The sequence below is a fragment of the Poecile atricapillus genome, chromosome 19, assembly GCF_030490865.1.
Source record: "Poecile atricapillus isolate bPoeAtr1 chromosome 19, bPoeAtr1.hap1, whole genome shotgun sequence".
Classification (NCBI taxonomy): Eukaryota; Metazoa; Chordata; class Aves; order Passeriformes; family Paridae; genus Poecile; species Poecile atricapillus.
The window spans coordinates 11,225,999-11,245,175 of record NC_081267.1 but is presented as its reverse complement, the minus strand read 5'-3'; the positions used below and the strand labels follow the sequence as shown (position 1 = coordinate 11,245,175).

Below are 19,177 nucleotides of genomic sequence, written 5' to 3'. Positions count from 1 at the left end.
GTTTCAAGGATTTTAGCCCTTTATATCATGACTTATTTCAAAGGCTGGTTTGTGCATACAGGCCTTTACTAATATATAAAATATAGCAACAATTCCCCCTTTCTCTTTTTGCACAAACCAGGCTTTGGATAAGATAACATACAACTTAGACTGTCATCCCAATTAACGCTATAAGTAAAGTCCGTCCCCCTTCTAGCACAAAAGACTTCAATCATCCAGTGATGTCTCAGCTGGCGAACCAATGGGGTCGCTATCTTCTTTCAGGGCATGTAACCCACCCTGTAGCTGTTGCAGTTGCTCATGGATGGAAGCTGAATGATCAGTAAGATTCAAGCAGCACATGCCTTCAAACTCCCCACAACCATGTCCTTGTGCTAAGAGCAAAAAGTCAATTGCAGCTCGATTTTGTAATACTGCATGACGTATACTACCCACATTGGCTGAAAGTTCACTTAACATTGTGGATGTTAAGTTCAATTCTTCCTTAGTCTAACAAGCGAGCCTTTTTAGAGTTGCTAAGCTTTAATCCATTCAGGCTTCGCTTTGACTGTTTGATGTTTTTTATTTTGCTAGCTACATTCAGCAATTGATGAAAGCTTGGGTGCAACAAAGTTAAGTTTTCCAAGATAACAGGGTCTTCTATGTGGACTACCAGGAATCTAATTCCATGGTTTATCTCCACAGATTAGGAACATGGAACTAGGTAATCGCTTTGGTAATTGTTCTGTGAGATTGCACCACGAATAAAGGCTTTACTTTCAATGGTAGTAACGAGATCAGCTATAGGGTTGACTGCAGCCCAGTGCCACAGTACTTTGTTAGAATGACTTTTTGTCAGGGCCTCAAACATTATCCATCCACCTGTGGTATTGGTGGAACACAACAAATCTAATTCTTCTGAGGGTTCTATGGTAACATTGAGAACTTTGGTAATTTTTGCTTGCCAACAGGCTTCAAGTTGTCTTAATGTGAAGCCAGCAGTGCGATTGCACTCTTGCAACATTGCCAATCGATTCAGTCGAGTCTCGTTACTAATTAAACTTTTAAATGCCGGAGGATCCCATTCAGGGACTCCTGTGAGACAGGTGCGAAAGGATCTCCAGGGGTGGCTAGGCTCAGACACATTGACCTTTGGCCAGTTCAATGTGCCAGAGTGACCCATATGTTCTGTCACTTTTGGATGTTAGTTAGCAGACAGTTGGTCAGGACTATACACAGCACAATTACCATAAGCAGTTTGTTCCATGTAAATGACACCATACTTGCAAACTCACAGTTAAAGCTTTAACGTTAAATGAACTTTCAAAGATGCTTACACTACCTCTTGAAGGGGGAATACTTATACTTTATACTAACATAACAATTACTAATTATAGTAATTACAGGCTAAACTCTTTATCTTAAACTATTATCTAACTACTTTTAACACACGTGCTCTGGTATATATGTAGTCTAAGCGTAAAAGCAATTTGCTGAAAGGGTAAACACACAACTACAATTTGCTTTATATACAGTTAGATGGAGTCTTTACACTTTTCTTAGGTCTTCTACAGAGTTTCCCCAACACGATTCAGTCCTGGAACGTTCACTGCTCTCGTGATGTCAGCTGGCAGCTGATCGGTGACTGAGGGCTTTGATGTTCAAGTTGTTCTTCAGATCATTCTAAATATTAAAACAAAGGATAACTGAAAAATTGGTAGAGACACAACATCATAATAACAAAATAAAATTTCTGTTGGCAAACTGTCTGTGTAGTGTTCAGACACGACTGTGTCCTGACAGGTCCACTTCTGATCCATGTCTGGAGTACCAAGGCTGTGTGATGACATCTCTGTTCACTGGATCTCATGTGTTCAGAGGCACACAGTCTGGTCAAATGGACAGGTGAACTTTTTGAACCTGCCAACAAAACACAGACACTTCTCTCCTTGAAGTTAATGAATTACACTAATTAAATGCTTTTAGGGCATCAATCTTCCCCGTTTTCTTAAAAAAAAAAAAAAAGAGATGTCCTTCTGTTATAAACATCAACATCAACACAAAACCATATACACAATTAATAAGAACTTATACCAGTTAAAAATCAATTAAATCATAAACATTATTAATAACATATGTAATATAAAACTACTATTAATTACTAAAACACTGCACCAGCATCGCATAGTTAGCAAACAAACAGAAACAAAAAATCATCAGTGAAGGATTGGACAATCACCTCCAGAAATGATTCTCCAAGCCCACTTCAAAATTGATCCAGCTGTCATATTAATAGGGTCAAATTGCTGAGTCAAAAAGTGACTCAAATACTGATTTGGGACAGAAAATATCTGGATCTGCTGGCAAACATTCTGTCCAGGTAAAGTCAAGGCTTGGCCAGGGCCTGGCTTTAAACTGGAAAGATGCCTCTTAACTCATTTCTAAAACAAGGTTCTCAATAGTAGCAGCTATGAGATGCTTACAGCATAGCAAACTGTTAAAATGCATTTGTACAAATCAAATGATCAGAAGCCTTAGGTACCGGACCAATTAAACCATGAAACAGTTGGTTTAATCTGAAGCCTCCCCCAGGGCAGCTGATCCTCAGCAATGGTCCATCTTCTTAAAATTCTGGAAACACTGAGAAATAAGAAAGCTATAACAAACAAAAACTGCAGAGATTGCAACAAACAATAGAACTCTCAATGAAGTCAAGGGTGTCACAGACTGCATTCACTTCTATCCACAAGCAGTTTCTATCACAGCTGTTTCAGTTGTGGCTGTCTTCATATCTCTAGGAAAATAACTATACTTTGCAGTTTGGACAAGTGTCTCCAATAAAACATAAAACAATTTAAATTAAACAATATTTAAACCTAACAATAATTATTTATGACAAAAGGAAATAACAAAACTTAACCTTAAAAGAATATCTAAGTTAGAAAACTTAACTTAAAAACATTCAAGCCTAAACATTATAAAACTTGACTATTCTTAATTCTATTAACACTTAATCTATATTAAATGAAAACATAATCTTATTCTGTTACTACAAAAAACAGTTAAAAGTTTGATATATACTTTTTAAACACAACATAACAGTAACATGGATTCACTATAAAGATCACAATTCTATGTCATCTAGCTTTGAGAATAACCCACAATAACTGCAAATGTTACTAAAAATACTTATTCATAACAGGAATTTACCTAGTATATGTTTAAATTGGTTAGGATTTTAAAGTGTAATTTTTCTAAAGAAAAACCACAACAACACAGGATTTGGCAAGTTGCCATTTAGCTTTTGTAGCACTTTTCAAGAACATCAAGTCCAATTTTTAAACTAAAATCTAAAATCCAAATTGGTATATATGCAGTTATATGTGTTTTATATAAAAAAAGGACTCACATTGAAATTACCTTATTAAAATTGTGGAAAAAACAAGCAAATAGGTAATATATGCTCTAACTTAACTTTGTCTTGTACAGTAAAGTTCTCTTAACTAATTATTATTTTTTAAACTATAAATCTCTTCTGTAGATAACATTAATTGGAAGGATTTCCTAGAAGCTGTAAATCATACCATGTTTTAACCTTAGGTTTTAAAACCAATTATTGCAAGGCAACTTCTGTTAAACACTTTAAACACTTCTTTTTTTTTTTTTCTTTTTTTTCTTTTTTTTTTTCTTTTTCTTTTTTTTTTTTTGACTTTCAAAGAACCACAATAATTTCTTTAGTAAAATCCTAAAAACTGCAATTGCCTAAACTCATAATTACTTAAAACACAAAATTAAAAACATTTTGAAAACCCAATAAATCATGACTTTGTAACAAACTGGGTATTATCCTGGTGCTTTTTCTTAGAGAGGGAACGGGGGGGTTGACTGCCCGCCCTGCTGCTGCTGCAGCTCTGCTGTTATCTTCTTTCACATCCTCCACATGCTCTTGCAGAGAGGAAAAACGGAGAGAAAGAAAAAAAACCTCACAAAGTTAACTTTAACAAATGCAGTTTTTTCTCTCAATCTCTCTTGTTGTTCGCCAATAGAGGAAACGCGCACGATTTTACAAGAGCAGGCGATGTTACACGAAAAGTCTCTCACGGCCAGGTGCTAACAACGGTGACCATTGCAGCTTATCAGCATGGCCTTGGAACTTTTCTTGCGCTGCTTCTACCCCCAGGGTGCCTTTGTTCTCTGCGCACACCTCAGTGCTCCTCCATGTCCCCCTGGTTCGGGTGGAAACCAATCTCAATTTAGCTTCTTTTCTTCCAGGGTAGTAAAGATGGAACTTAAATAAGGTTGTAATGTTAAAAGTGACTCCAAACATGAAGCAAATATTTCTGGATGTATCACACCCTGCCATAACTGAACAGATTCTGTTCGTTGTTTCAGCGTTCGCTGTGGAACTTTTTTTTTTTTTTTCATTATTTTCTTCTCTTTGACTCTCCCTCCCTCTCTCCAAGGGCAGCATAGATAGGAGTGTTTGCCCAGCAGTGGGAGGTAAAGGCATCTGCCGCTGTGACGCAGGTAAAATTACGGGGCTCACAGTCTCAGCATATCTCGCTTTTCTGGTTTTTAAGGTATTAATTACAATCTGCCAAGTTCGACCGAGAAACAAAGTGTCCTTGCTCTTTTCCATAACTGCCATTTCCCATATCAGAGCCCTAAAATCCATCCATTTTTGCACCACAAAAAGCAGTGAGAGCACTACTAAATGCCCATGACAATTAGCCCATATAATGAGCATATTCAGGTCCTTTTCCCTGGCTGCTCCGCCTCGTTTAATGAGGATGCAGAGAAGCAGTTTATCCGCCGCCGCAAATTCCACATCCATGCTAGCGGCCTGCGGCAGCGGGGAAGGTTGCAACCCTTCTACAGCACCCCTGCCCTTCGGACTCCCCCAGCGACTCACCCCCGTTGATTCGCAAGCCGCCTATCTGGTACCGATCCAAGGCAGCATCTATCTGCACTCAGATCCGCTCCACCAACCTCGGTCCAAGGCTCCGTCCCACTGTGCGTGGATCCACTGAAGCCCCCGTGCCCGCAGGGTGTCCCTGTTCGGGTGCCAAATATTGAGAGACCGCCAGCTATTCACCAGTCTTCACAGAAGTAATTGTGAACGCCGTTTATTTGTATCTTTAGCACACCTTTTATAGGGTTTTACAGGGTCTGCGGGCAGAACAAGCTACTATTGGCTAACACACACAGGTTTACATTTTTTCTCCTACACACAAGGATACTGTTTTGCTTTACTCTCTCTTCTGCATGAAGGTTTCAAGGATTTTAGCCCTTAATATCACGACTTATTTCAAAGGCTGGTTTGTGCATACAGGCCTTTACTAATATATAAAATATAGCAACAGTTCCCCAGTGTAAGTCCTCTGGTGGAGGACCAGGCTGGAGCTCCGGCTGAAGCTCTTCCCACATTCCCCACACTCATAGGGCCTCTCCCCAGTGTGGATGCGCTGGTGCCTGATGAGGTGGGAGTATCGCTTCAAGCCCTCCCCACAGTCAGGGCAGCGGAAGGGCCTCTCATCCGTGTGAATCTGCTGGTGCCTGAAGAGATTGAACCTAATGTGAAACCTCTTCCCACATTCCCCACACTCATAGGACCTCTCCCCAGTGTGGATGTCCTGGTGGATGATGAGTTGAAAGCCGCAGCTGAAGCCCTTCCCACATTGCCCACACTCGTAGGCCCATTCCCCAGTGTGGATCATCTGGTGGCAGATCAGTTTGTTGCTCAACATGAAGCTCTTCCCACACTCCAAGCACTTGTAGCGCTTCTCCCCATCCTGAGGCTGCTCATGGACCACCAGCTCAGAGCCCCGGCTGGATCTCCGGCCACCTTCCCGGCACAGGGTGGGACTTTCCTCCTCAGAGCACCCTGGGATGGGTTTGGAGCCCCTCCTCCTGCGGGATCTCCAGGGATGTTCCTCCCCATTGGATTCCTGTGCTGTGGAGCGGCTCAAATCAGCCCTTCCATTAGCTTCTGCCGTGGGGATTTGTCCTCCCTGGTCTCCATCCTCAGCTCCTTGTCTGGGGGAGGAAGGACAAGGAGAGGATGGGATTTGCCTCCGTGCCAGAGGGAAGGGGAAGGAGATCCCCCCAGTGCGTCCCTGGCAGGACGGCGTCGGCAGCGGGGTTGTCCTGCAGCCGGGGGCCATGCTGGGCTGGGAGATGGAGCAGGAGAGAGGGGGAAAGGGGCACTGACTTCCTCCTCACCTGCCTGGGTGTCCTGGGGCATCTTCCTTTTCCTCACAGCCTCTTCCTCCATTGGGCCAACAGTCTGGGAATAAGAAATGCATGTTTGGGGAAAAATACAATTCATGAGCACATTGGATTAGGGGGTTCCTCCTCCTCAAGTCCATCTCTAGAAATCACAAGCCTTCCACAAAAACCTTCCAAACACCAAGATTCATCCCCTAAAATGCCTCCTAGGACTTCCCCATCTCTGGTCTCTCCACTTTGGTGTTCAGGGGTTCCCCCCTGTCCCAGCTGCTGGGGGTCACACTTTTACTGGGGGTTCTCCATTTGCTCGGTCCCTGCCCTCCTCAGGCTGCTGGGAGTCCCAAGAATCTAAAAAGTTCCCGCCTTTTCCATCTCACTAACAGATGATGGGAACCCCAGTGTCTCCACAAGGGGCATTTTCCGCTCAGCATTGCAGTCCTTAATTCTTAAATACCTCCCCCCCACCCCCCCAAAATCCAACCCAGGGATCCCCCAGGGTATCTGGGCTGAGCTCCCTGTCCCGGGGCACCTGTGGGATGGGGGATGATGATCCCATGGGTGAGGGGCTGTGAATTCAGAGAGTGCTTGACCTTGTGGTTCCTTCTCCCTTCCCTGATCCTCCTTTGTCCCTCCTCTTCGTCGCTCTCCTCCCCTTCCATCCTTCCTCATCCCTCCTCCTCCCTAACCCCACCTCCTTCTCCTACTTCCATCCCTTCTCACTCTCCTTCATCCCTCCTCTTCCATCTCTCCTCCTCCTCCCCCAGGAGCAGTGACACCCTCGGTGCCCCGTTCCCAAACCCCTCACAGCCCACGGCAGGAGCGGGGATGGAGCCGGGACAGGTCGGGATGGGCAGCGCGGGGCTCTCCGCTGCTCCCACCTGCTGGGGGCGGGGGGAACCCGGCCCGGGGAAAAGGAGAGGGAAACTGGGAAAATTGGGGGCTGCAGATCCAACCTGGGGCTGGCTGGGGACCCTGGCTGGGGACTGCCAGCCCTTGGGGCTCCTCTGGGGAGATGCGGGAGGGGGGAACACAGAGAGGGCTGGGGGATCCCAGGAGTGACAGCACTGGCAAGGACTGGTTTGTACTGGAATCATCCTGGCAGTGGCTGGGATTGCACTGGATGTGTACTGACATCATACTGGGATCATACTGGGATCATACTAGGAGCAGCTGGGACCATGCCAGGAGAGACTGTGATCACAGTGAGGGAGACAGATCATACTGGGATCAGACTGGGATGATACTGGCAGTGAGTAGGAGCCTGCAGGGGGCAATTGAGACCAGGTTGGGGGCCAATGTGATATACTGGGAGTGAATGGGATCATGCTGACGCTGACTGGGAGAGTTGAGAGCAAATGGGATCATGCTGGAAGGAACTGAGAATATGCCCTGTGCTCCCCAGAAACCCGGTATCGCCCCCCGCATGTCCCATAAATGTGCCCCAGACCCTCCAAGATCCCCGAGTGTCCCCCTCAGTGCCCGGTCAGGACCCCCCAAAGTGTCCCTGGATCCCTGAATGCTCCTGATCCCACAGATTCCCCTTCCAGCCACTCCTGGGAATTCATCTCCATCATCCCAGAAAAAAGTTCTGCGCCCAAACCTCCTGCCGTGCCCCATGCTCTAAAGAGCCTGGTTAGTGCTCCCCAGGTTCCCCCCAAGTGCTCCCGAGCCGTATACATTCGCCCCAAGCACCTGCAGCCATGGCTCGGACGCAAAAGTTTTCTCCAAGCGCTTCCCCACACCGCCAAACGCGCCTTCCGAGCCACTTCCGGGACTACAGCTCCCATCATGCTCCGCGGCGCCCATAGAGCGCTATTCCAGCCGGGACTGCATCTCCCGTCATGCCCCGCGCCTCACCGGAACCCATTGGAGCTGCGCCTACAACTCCCGTGATGCTCCGCGGCCCCGTTAAACCGTATTATACCGGCGCCTACAACTCCCATCATCCGCTGCCCCCATGGAGCCCTGTTACAGCTCCCCAAGTGCTCCCCCGGGCTCTGAATTGTCCCACAGAATCCCTAAGTGCCCCTCCAAGTGCCCACCCCGCTCCCCCAAGTGTCCTCCAGAGCCCCAGGTTCTCTCTAAATTCTCTCCCGAGACCCAAAATTGCCCCAAATGTTCCTCAGAAAAGTCCCCATGGATCCCAAAGTGGTCCCTTTTACCAGGTCTGAGAAAATTTTACTAATGATAATCTAAGGATTAAAAATAGGAGTAATTAGCATAAAGAGGGAGAAATAGTGGTCAATTAATTAATGAAGGGAATTTTGGTATTTAGAACCAAAGACCAATAATGGTTTTAGTTGCTTAAAATGTATAAATTCTTTTATATAAATATAAAAATTAGGTTATAAAAATACAGAATAATATTATTGTAAAAAATAATTTTTTTAAATTGATTTATTAGATTTTAATGATAAAGAAAAGTTGATAAATGTTTTCAATGTTTTGGGATGTCAGTCCCAGGTGGGCGATGTCACACATGCAGAGCTCCTCGGGCTGAGGAGCAGGTTGTCCAAACAGGGTCAGCCTGCAAGGGGCTCATTCTTCTCTGTGAACAGACCTCCTAAGGAGACATTCAGCATCAAGATCACTTGGGGAATGCTTCTGTCACCTCTTCTCTCAACTAGAAAATAAAAAAAAAATGCCCTTGATCTAAAAAAAAAAAAATAAAGTGGTGGATTTTCAAATCTTCCTCCTTAACAGAACTCCAAACTGACTCCAAGCAGCGGCACAAGCCTTGAACTTGAAGACAATGGAAGGAAGAGAAAGAGCCCCTGAGGCTTTCTGTATTTTAATGAACCCCAGGCTGGATTTGGGGCTGAGTCCAGGACCCTCAGGCACTGAGAGAAGGTTGAAGAAGCTGCTCAAGGAGTCAGAAGCAAAACTCCAAGTGCCTTGGAGCATCCCTGGGCCCCCCTGACTGCCGGCTCCTGGCACACTCAGCCATGGCATGGTCCAGTCTCACGCTGGGACACCTCCTGCACCAAAATTCTACCCTGGCAGGGACTTTTCTTTCTCCTCCCCTCCAGGCTGAACCTGCCAAGCTGCACTTTGGGGAGGTTTCCTTCTCTTGCCACAGCCAAGGAATGCTGTGTCTCCTGGTGTTCACAAACAGAGAAGGGCTGCTGGGGGATATGGTGGTTGGAGGCTATAAAGGAATGGTTGGAGAGCAAAGGTCATGTTCCCGTGCAGCAGTGAGCTGGGAAAGAATTAGACAATGGAGTACAGTTGGTGTGAGATGTTGCAAAAGTCAGGAAGACCTTAGTGATAACTGTTAACTGAGAACAGGACGCTGTGATCAGAAAAATGTGAATTCAGCATAGATGAGAGATCACAGGAATGCGGAACTAGGTGGAGTTGACCTTAAATGAAATATCCAATAATGAGCTTGCTTTTGCACTATGTATGAGCCTAATTATTGATGCTATATAAGTGGTTTTAGAGTTACCAATAAATGAGACTTGCTGATCATTCATATTGAGTGCTGCATTTCTCCTGCCGAACTCATCAAATGGCACCCAAACAACAGGGACTTTTGGGACCCTAGGGACTCTTGGGACATTCGGGACCATTGGGAATTTTGTGCCCTAGAGAGACCCTTGGAACCTTTGGAACCGTTGGGACTTTAAAAAGGAGTCGGAGTCAGCCAAGGGAGTTGGTGTCAGGGGACGGGTCCTTTGCAGCAAGGACAGCGAAAAAGATAAGGGCTGCTGGGGGATGTGGGGGTTGGAGGCTGCCTGAGGTACAGTGACCATGAAATCATCGAGTCTTGAAATATTCTGTGAAAGAAGGAGGGGCATCAACAAAGCTCCTACACTGGACTTACAAAGAACAGACTTCAGCCAATTAAGGATGCAGATTTGGGGAGTACCAAATCAGGTACTGAGTTTTTTAAGGAAAACAGCCTTTTAAAACAAAGGACTCCAGGAAGGATAAAGACATTTCAAGGAAAAAAATCTTGAAGGAGCAGGAACAGCCTGTCCCTCTGTGACAAAAAATGAGCTAGCAAAGAAAATGACAAACCTGGGTGGGCAGGGAGCTTTTGGAGGAACTCAGGAACAAGATGAGTGTGCATCACCTTTTGCCAGAGGGGCAGACAACTCAGGAAACGTTTAAGGATGTCATTAGGTCATACAGAAAGAAAAGTAGAGAGGTGAAAGCTCAATTAGAGCTTAACATGGCTGCTTCTGTGAAGGATAATAAATATGTTTTTATAAATACATTAATGGCAAAAGGAAGGGTACGAACAACCTCCATTCCTTATTGGGGGGGGATATGGTTACCAAAGATGAGGAAAAGGCTGAGGTACTCAGCACCTTCTTTGCCTCAGTTTTCAACATTAAGACAGGTTTTCCTCAGGACAAGTGTTCTCCTGAGCTGGTAGATGGGGACAGGGAGCAGAAGAGCCCCCTGTAATCCAGGAGGAAGCAGTCAGAGACCTGCTGAGCCACTCAGATGCTCACAGGTGGATGGGATGGGATGGGATCCATGCTAGGGGGATGAGGGAGCTGGTGGATGAGCTCCCCATGCTGCTCTCCATCATTTCTCCTCATCAGTCCTGGCTCACTGGGGAGGTCCCAGAGGACTGGAGGTGCCAGTGTGAGCCCATCCCCAAGAAGGGCTGGCAGGAGGCTCTGGGGAACTGCAGGCCTGTCAGCCTGAGCTCGGTGCCTGGTGAGGTTTTGGAACAGATCCCCTTGAGTGCCATCCCACGGCACCTCCAGGATGGCCCAGGGCTCAGACCCAGCCAGCGTGGCTTTAGGAGGGGCAGGTCCTGCCTGACCAACCTGATCTCCTTTTATAACCAGCTGAGCCGCCTGGTGGGTGCGGGAAAGGCTCTGGATGTTGTTGCCGCTGAAGATGAACAGATCACACGGACACAGGTCGAGGTGTGGTGAAGAGAAGAGCGAGGTTTATTTTTCCCTCCAGGATTTATAGGCTCCTGACCACAGCCAGGGATTGGATGGTCAGGATAACACTTTCTCACAGCACTGGCCATGAGAGATGTCCATCACAAGACGTGTAACAGAAAGAATGTACACATATCTATGTTTACAGTTACTGTCCTGGGAAAGTCCTTAGAAAACCATGTCAGCAAGCTCAGAAGCTGAGTTTTCAGGGCGACATCTCACCCTTTTTGGTTTAATAAAAAGAAAAGAAAAAGAAAAATGAACAAAGAAACTAGCAACATTATAAACAATCAAAAGATAAATAACAGGAAAAATACAATACTCCATACAATCAGAAGGCTGTAATTTCAGGGTGATATCTCACCCTTTCGTTATTATAAAAAAAAACAAAAAAAAACAAAGAACAAAACCCAAAAAAAACAAGAACCAGAAAAAACAACAAAACTCAAAAATAAATGACACAATTGTCCAACATCAACACCTGCTTGTGGATGGGCCATCGGGGTGAGCACGCATGTCATCTACATCTGAGTCCTCATCCGATGACCCACCCATCCGCTGACTTCCAATTTGGTCACGGCCTCCAGCCCGCTCACCGGTCGAATGCTGCCTCTGTGGTTGCAGGTCAGGACGGACACACTTCGCAGGTACCCAGCGTACCCCAGTATCTGTGGATACACAAGCATACCCTCGCCCCGAGGCAATGAGGTCATAGGGACCCTCCCACTGTTTTGTGACGAGATTCCTCACTCTAACCTTTGCCCGAGGCTGAGGCGTCTCATCCGAAGCCCGCAAAGAAAGGTGGTGATTCAACATGACCGGGTTACTGGAGTTCTGCGGCACCGTGAGGTGATTGAGGGTATATAAAGCTTTCCCCAACCGACTGTGTGGGGTCTCACCCTGCATTCCCCGTTTCTGCTTCTGCAGAACTCGCTTCAGCGTACCGTGAGCGCGTTCTACGATAGCCTGACCTGTCGGAGAATGAGGGATACCAAACTTGTGTGACACACCCCACAACTGCAGGAACTGCCGCACCTTCTGAGAGGTGTAAGCAGGACCATTATCGGTCTTCACAGCAGAAGGCACGCCCAAAACAGCAAAGGCCTGCTTCCAGTGGGCAATGACATCGCAGGTTTTTTCTCCCGTGTGAGCAGAAGCCCACATGGCAGAGGAGAAAGTGTCCACACTAACGTGCACATACCGAAGCCGGCCGAACTCGGCAACCTGAGTGACATCTGTCTGCCAGAGCTCCAAGGCCCGAAGGCCCCTGGGGTTTACCCCTGCCGGCAGAGGTGCAGCAAGTGCATGACAATCGTCACAAGACTCAATGATGTCATGGGCCTCAGCTGACGTCAGCTGAAACTGTTTCTGCAAAGTATGCGCATTCTGATGGAAGAATCCATGCGATGCCTTGGCCTGGCTGAGCGTATCAGGCTGAGGTGCAACCCATGCAGGGTTAGCCAACTTGTCAGCCCTTGCGTTACCCTCTGCAACAAACCCTGGCAAATTGGTGTGACTCCGCACATGCAGAACGTAATATGGATGCACCCGGGCCTGAATAGCACTCCACAGGGCCTTCAGTAAATTAAACAAGGCAGGATTGCTGACCTCCTTCAAGACTGAATGACCCAACCGCTGGGCTATATCGGCCACGTAGGCGGAATCCGTGACCAAATTGAAAGGTTCCTGGGAAAACTTCTGAAACGCCATGACGGCAGCCCGTAATTCCACCAATTGGGCTGACCCAGTCTCACGACTCTCCAAGACTTGCCACTCAGATCCTTCCTTCCAGGTAGCAATGGCCTTTCCAGTCCTCCCTGAACCATCAGTAAAGACAGTGGGGCCTTGCACAGGCTCCTGACTATGTTTGGGCCGCAAAGAAAGTTTTGTGAAGTTTGCCACTTGCAGCAACTTATGACTGGGCAGATGGTAAGTGATGTGCCCAGAAAAATTCTCCAGAGCACTTTGCATGGAAATACTGTTTGCAAAGCTCCAATCAAAGTCCTCCCGTGGTACCGGGAGCACAATCTTTGCGGGATCTGCACCCATCAATTGTAAACACCGTTGTCGGCATTTAATTATCAAATGAGCTATCAGCTCAAACATCGTTGTCGCCGTCTTCTGCGGCTGATGGGGCAGGAAAATCCATTCTAGGACATGCAAGGGATCAGACCACTCATCATTCCACTGGCCAATGATACCCGCAGGATGCAAATCTGGAGTAACAATGAACACAGCGACATCAATGGAAGGGTCAATGCGATGAACCTGATGAGCGGAGACCGCTCGCTGAACCTCCTCCAGTACCTGCTGTGCCTCCGGGGTCAGTGTCCGAGGTGACTTTAAATCAGAGTCCCCTTTCAATAGACCAAACAAGGGGGATAATTGTGCCGTGGTCAGTCCCAAGTAGGGACGCAACCAAGTAACGACACCCACCAATTTCTGAACATCATTCAGTGTCTTCACCGAATGCACAAATTGCACCTCCTGGTGTTGGACTGTCCGTTCCAAAATTTTCATCCCTAAGTACTTCCAAGGAGGTTGTTGCTGAACCTTTTCTGGAGCCACTTGCAGCCCATAAGAATGCAAAGCAGTGAGCAGCTGAGGCCGTATCCTCAGCAGCTCATCCTGGGTGGGCGCAGCCACCAAGATATCATCCATATAATGATAAATATGAGCATCAGGAAACTGCTCGCGAACTCCAGACAGGGCTCGAGCCACATACCATTGGCAAAGGGCCGGTGAGTTTCTCATGCCTTGCGGCAAAACCCTCCATTGATATCTCTGTGCAGGCTCAGCATTATTGATAGCCGGCACTGAGAAAGCAAATTTCGGTCTGTCATCGGGATGCAAAGGAATTGTGAAGAAACAATCCTTCAGATCCACAATGAGAACGGGCCAATCAGCAGGAAGCATGGTGGGTGATGGCATTCCAACCTGCAATGCTCCCATGCTTTCCATCACGGCATTAACTTTCCGGAGGTCTTGCAACAACCTCCATTTCCCAGATTTCTTCTTGATGCAGAAAACAGGAGTGTCCCAGGGACTGGTTGAAACTCCAGATCACTGTGATCCAACTGTTCTTGCATCAGGTCACGGAGGGTGACCAGTCTATCATGAGAAAGGAAAACAGAATCTGCTGAACAAAGAGTCAGTCTCAAGTTCTTCTTTGTGTTGAGTGCCTCAGCATCCGGTCCAAGGGTCCATCAGCAAACCAGACAATCGTGATGTCCATGCCAGTGTCAAAACCCACAGAAGCTAATCTCTGACAGCATCTCACCAAGGATGGACAGGGTGCAGACCCGTTCAGGATGATCCCTGGCTGTCAGAACAGCAGTCCAGTGACCCAGGGAGGTCCAGGGAACCCGAAGCCACCATCTCCCCGCAGCTGGTTCTCAGCTCTGCGAACACAAGACTCAAAAGGCACAAGGTGAGCAAATCCAGGTCCCGCAGGGATAGGAACAGGAGGCAGGAGTGTGGAACCCATGGCAGAAATGCACCCCAGGAAATTTGAATCAACGTCCCCTAGGTGAACAATGGTGCCTTGAGCAGTGGTGTTCAACCATGCCACAAGAAGAGCACTCACGGCCTCACCCACTGGACCAAAGCATTCGGAAGCACATGGAATGCCTGATATGCTCAGCTGCACAGTCATTTTACAGGAGGACAAGGTCCACAGGCCAGCTGAAGAAGCTCCAGCAGCCTGGGGCCCCTGGCCCGTCAAGGCCACCGGCTCCTCCCCCGCGGCACCACCGGAGCCAGTGGTAAACAGCTCAGGACCTTGGTCTGCCACAGCCGCAGGTGGCGACGGGGGAGGCCTGGCTCCAGCCGCAGGCTCAGGCGATGCCCGGGAACCCGAGGCGGGGGGGGCTGGAGGCAGTTCAGCAGAGCCCGCTCCCGGCGCGGGGGGGAACCGGGGCGCCGGTAAAGGCACAGCCGGCAGAGCCGCGGCACCGTCCCGCTCCGCTGCCAGGGAACAACCCGGGCTCGCAGGACGGGAATCCGGCAGCACGGGGCCGGCAGAACCCAGCCCCGCGTCCGCAGCACCCGCAGCACCCGTGCCCCCGCCGCACGACTCCGGCATGGGGTCCGGGCCCGGCCCGTCCCCCACCGCGGGGCAGGGCACGGCCCAGCCGCAGCACGGACATGGGACGGACTCCGAGGCATCCCCCAGGGCCTGCGCCGCCCCCCGTTCAGGCAGCCCCCCCTCGGTCTGTGCCGGGAGGGCACGCGGAGGCGGCGACCCCGCCCCGGGCTTCCACCGCCGCGGCGCGGGCCGAGGAGGGGTTACAGCCCCGGGGTCCGCGGCGCCCCGGACAGCCTGCCGGCAGGGATCCAACCCCGCCCCGGGCCCACACCGCCGGGGCGCGGGCCAAGGTGGGGCTACACCCCCCGGGTCCGCGGCGTCCCCGATGGCCCTTTGGCAAGGCTCAGGCTTACAGCCCCGGGGCACGGGCCGAGGCGGGGTCACGCCCACCGGTCCCGCGGCGGCCCCGTTCAACCCGCCAGGGGCCCCGGCAATCCCGGGGGAGGCGACCTCGGGACCCGGCCTCAGAAAGCCGCACCTTCGCCAGATCCCGAGCAGCCAGAGCAGCCGGGGCTCATAACCGACCAGCAGAGCCTCGATCAGGGAATCGCCTACAGCGTCCCAAGCCGACTGAGAAAAAATCGCTTCAACCACAGGGAAAAACCCCTCAGTTTTCCCGTACTCACACAATTGCTGAAAGTCAGCATACGAAACATCAATTCTTCTCTGATCATGCACTGCACGCCATATCTCCAAAACCAGGCCCTCCGTAAGAGGAAGCCCAAAACCATCCATAGCCACAGGCTAGACAGTACCCTGTAACACACGTGCAAGACACGTAGGGGTTCACCAGATGTTGCCGCTGAAGATGAACAGATCACACGGACACAGGTCGAGGTGTGGTGAAGAGAAGAGCGAGGTTTATTTTTCCCTCCAGGATTTATAGGCTCCTGACCACAGCCAGGGATTGGATGGTCAGGATAACACTTTCTCACAGCACTGGCCATGAGAGATGTCCATCACAAGACGTGTAACAGAAAGAATGTACACATATCTATGTTTACAGTTACTGTCCTGGGAAAGTCCTTAGAAAACCATGTCAGCAAGCTCAGAAGCTGAGTTTTCAGGGCGACAGGATGTGTCAAGCTGGACTTCAGCAAGGCCTTGGACACGGAGAGCCACAGCATTCCCTGGAAAAGCTGCAGCCCACGGCTTGGAAAGGAGCACTCTTTGCTGGCTGCAGAACTGGCTGGAGGCCGGGCCCAGAGAGTGGTGGGGATGGTGCTGCATCCAGCTGGTGTCCAGTCCCTGGTGGTGTCCCCAGGGATCTGTGCTGGGCCCAGTCCTGGTTAATATCTTCACTGAGGGTCTGGCTGAGGGGGTCGAGTCCAGCACTCACAAATTGCAGATGACACCAAGCTGGCTGCGAGTGGGGATCTGCTGGAGGGCAGGACAAGGAGACACAGCCTTAAGCTGCACCAGGGCAGGTTTAGGCTGGACAATAGGAAGGAGTTCTTCCCAGAAAGGCTGATTGGGAATTGGAATGGGCTGGCCAGGGGGCAGGTGGCAGAGTCACTGTCCCCCTCCATTGGAGTGGGGGAGTGACATCAATCTCTGCTTAATAACTGCTTTTGCTTTAAAACAATTGCTTCAAAATTGCTTCCTATTACACCCTGAATGTCTGTGGTGGTTTTATATTAGTTGATACTTGGTGAGGAGGGAAGAAGCCACCTATGCAAATGATTTTTCTAGGAGGGGGCTGCTAAGAGCTTCCTCTGTGCTTAGCAAAACCAACAGCTGGCTGGCTCTGAGAACTGACAACCTATGAAACCATTTAGCAGCTGGATCCTCCTGTGTGAAATCCCCATTTTAAAGACAGGCAAGGCCAGGAAAGCTCTCTGCTGTTTCCAGCTGTGAAGAGTTAACTGGGTGCTGGTCAGGCCGGCCCTGCTCCAGCCTGGCCTGCACCGAGCCGGGCTCCGCCAGGCCCCGGGAGCGGCTCTGGGCTGGGCCAGGCCCCTTCACCACGGCCCACGCGGCCCCAGCGGCTGCCGGGCACAGGGAGGGGAAGCCATCGGCCCGCAGCTGGAATTGAAGGGAGCAGGGGCCTGGGACCAGCCATGGGGGCAGAACAGCCACGACTGTTCTGGCTTGGCCCCCTGAGATCTTGGCACAGCCCCAGCATGGCCTGAAATCCATCACCGTGACTGCTTCGGCCACTGCCCGGCAGAAACCATCATGAGCATCTGCAGGCCTGGGTGAGATATTAACTCTTTCTGTGCACAGATGAGACCTGCAGACCTTGATCCTCCCTTTGGGTGAGAGGAAAGGACAGAGTGGGAGACTAATGCCACAAGTATGGTAGGCTACACTTGTCTTCATATGTCATTGAATTAGAGAAAAACTCTCTCCAGGGCAAATTATGTAACACTATGCCTCACAATCCATCAGTCTTAATTACAATGAGTGGTAGATCTTAATTAGAATCCGATTAGAGCAAATCAACATTGTGTGAATGGCAAGAAGAATTTGCTTGTCAACAGATGAATATGTCCCACTCAAGAATGAACAAAATGTGCCTTTATTTGGAAGAAAGCAGATGTGGACGAATGCAGTATTTGGGTTTTATCCAGTGATAAATGGGGCAAGAAGCTGTAACAACTCACCTGTTTTACAGAACACAAGTACTGATACAGCCAATAGTGCACCCACATTGAAGGGATCTTCAGGACATTCCTTTAGTTCTTAACAAGGAATGGACAGCAAAATGCTGGCATTTATCTGAACTGGAAGCCCTGTTCCTCTCCTGTTTCTCCTTGAGCACACTGTTATCTGCAGTCTTCACTTTGCAACCCATCAATCCTCTCATGGCCAACAGCTAAATGGCACAACTACCAAAACACAGGTGCCAGCATCATCACCCCAGCATTATTCCAGCACTGCTTTGATGGTGCACAGGAGCACAGAATGGCTTGGCTTGGAAGGAACATTTAAAGGCCATCTAGTCCAATGCCCTGCAGTGAGCAGGGACACCTTTAGATCAGGTTGCTCAGAGCATGAGCGTGAATGTCAGCAGGGATGGATGCCCACCTCTCTGGGCAACCTGTGCCAGGGTTTCAAAACCCACAGTGTAAAAAACATCTCTTTGTCTAGTCTAAATCTACCATTCCCCCTCAGTCTTGTCACAACAGGCTTTACTAAAATTTCTGTCCTGTCTTTTTTACAAGCCCCCTTAAAGTACTGAAAGGGAGCAATCAGGTCTCCATGGAGCCTTCTCCCTTCCAGGCTGAACACCCCCAGCTATCCCAGCCTGTCTCCAAAGCAGAGGGGCTCCAGCCCTCAGAGCATTTTGTCCCTCCTCTGGACCAGCTCCAACAGGACCATGTCCTTCCTGTGCTGGGCACCCAGAGGTGGATGCAGTACTCCAGGTGGGCTGGCACCAGAGCAGAGGGGTGGTGGAATCACCTCCTTCAAGCTGCTGGGCACCCTCCTTTGGAGGCACATGGCTGGCTCATGTTCAGCCTCTCACCTTGCAGCAGCCACAAGTCCTTCTCAGCAGGGCTGCTCTCCATCCCTTCATCCCCCAGCCTGTGAGATCAGCTGGGCTGGGACCCTGTCATGGCCCTTGGACAGAGCTGCAGGGCAGGATGAGCTCCCTAGTGAAGAAGGCAGATGCCACTCCCCACACAATTCCACCCTGGCCATGAGGTCACAGCAGCCTGTGGAGTGACAGCAGGCTGAGGTGACAGCAGGCTCTGAGGTCACAGAGGTCCCAGAGCCCCGTGGTTGCACAGCACCACAAGGACCGAGCAGTCAGTCCTTGACCACGACTGTTGTGGCAGCAGCGGTGGTGGCAGCAGCGGTGCTGACATTGAGACAGCGGTGTCAGGACAGTGGTGGCAGCAAGAGCTGCAGGACTGGCAGTGGGAAAGGCACCATGGCCTTTGCTCTGCGCCTCCTCCTCCTGCTCCTCCTGGCAGTGGCCCTGCCTGACAGGGCTGCCCAGGCTTCTCCATGGCGAGCACAGGGAGCA

At 49.5% G+C, this 19,177-nt stretch overlaps 1 pseudogene; it reads left to right on the top strand.

Moving 5' to 3' along the window:
* The window catches only part of LOC131586346 (zinc finger protein 850-like), a 152,559-nt pseudogene that overhangs the window by 66,066 nt on the left and 67,316 nt on the right, over positions 1-19,177 (top strand).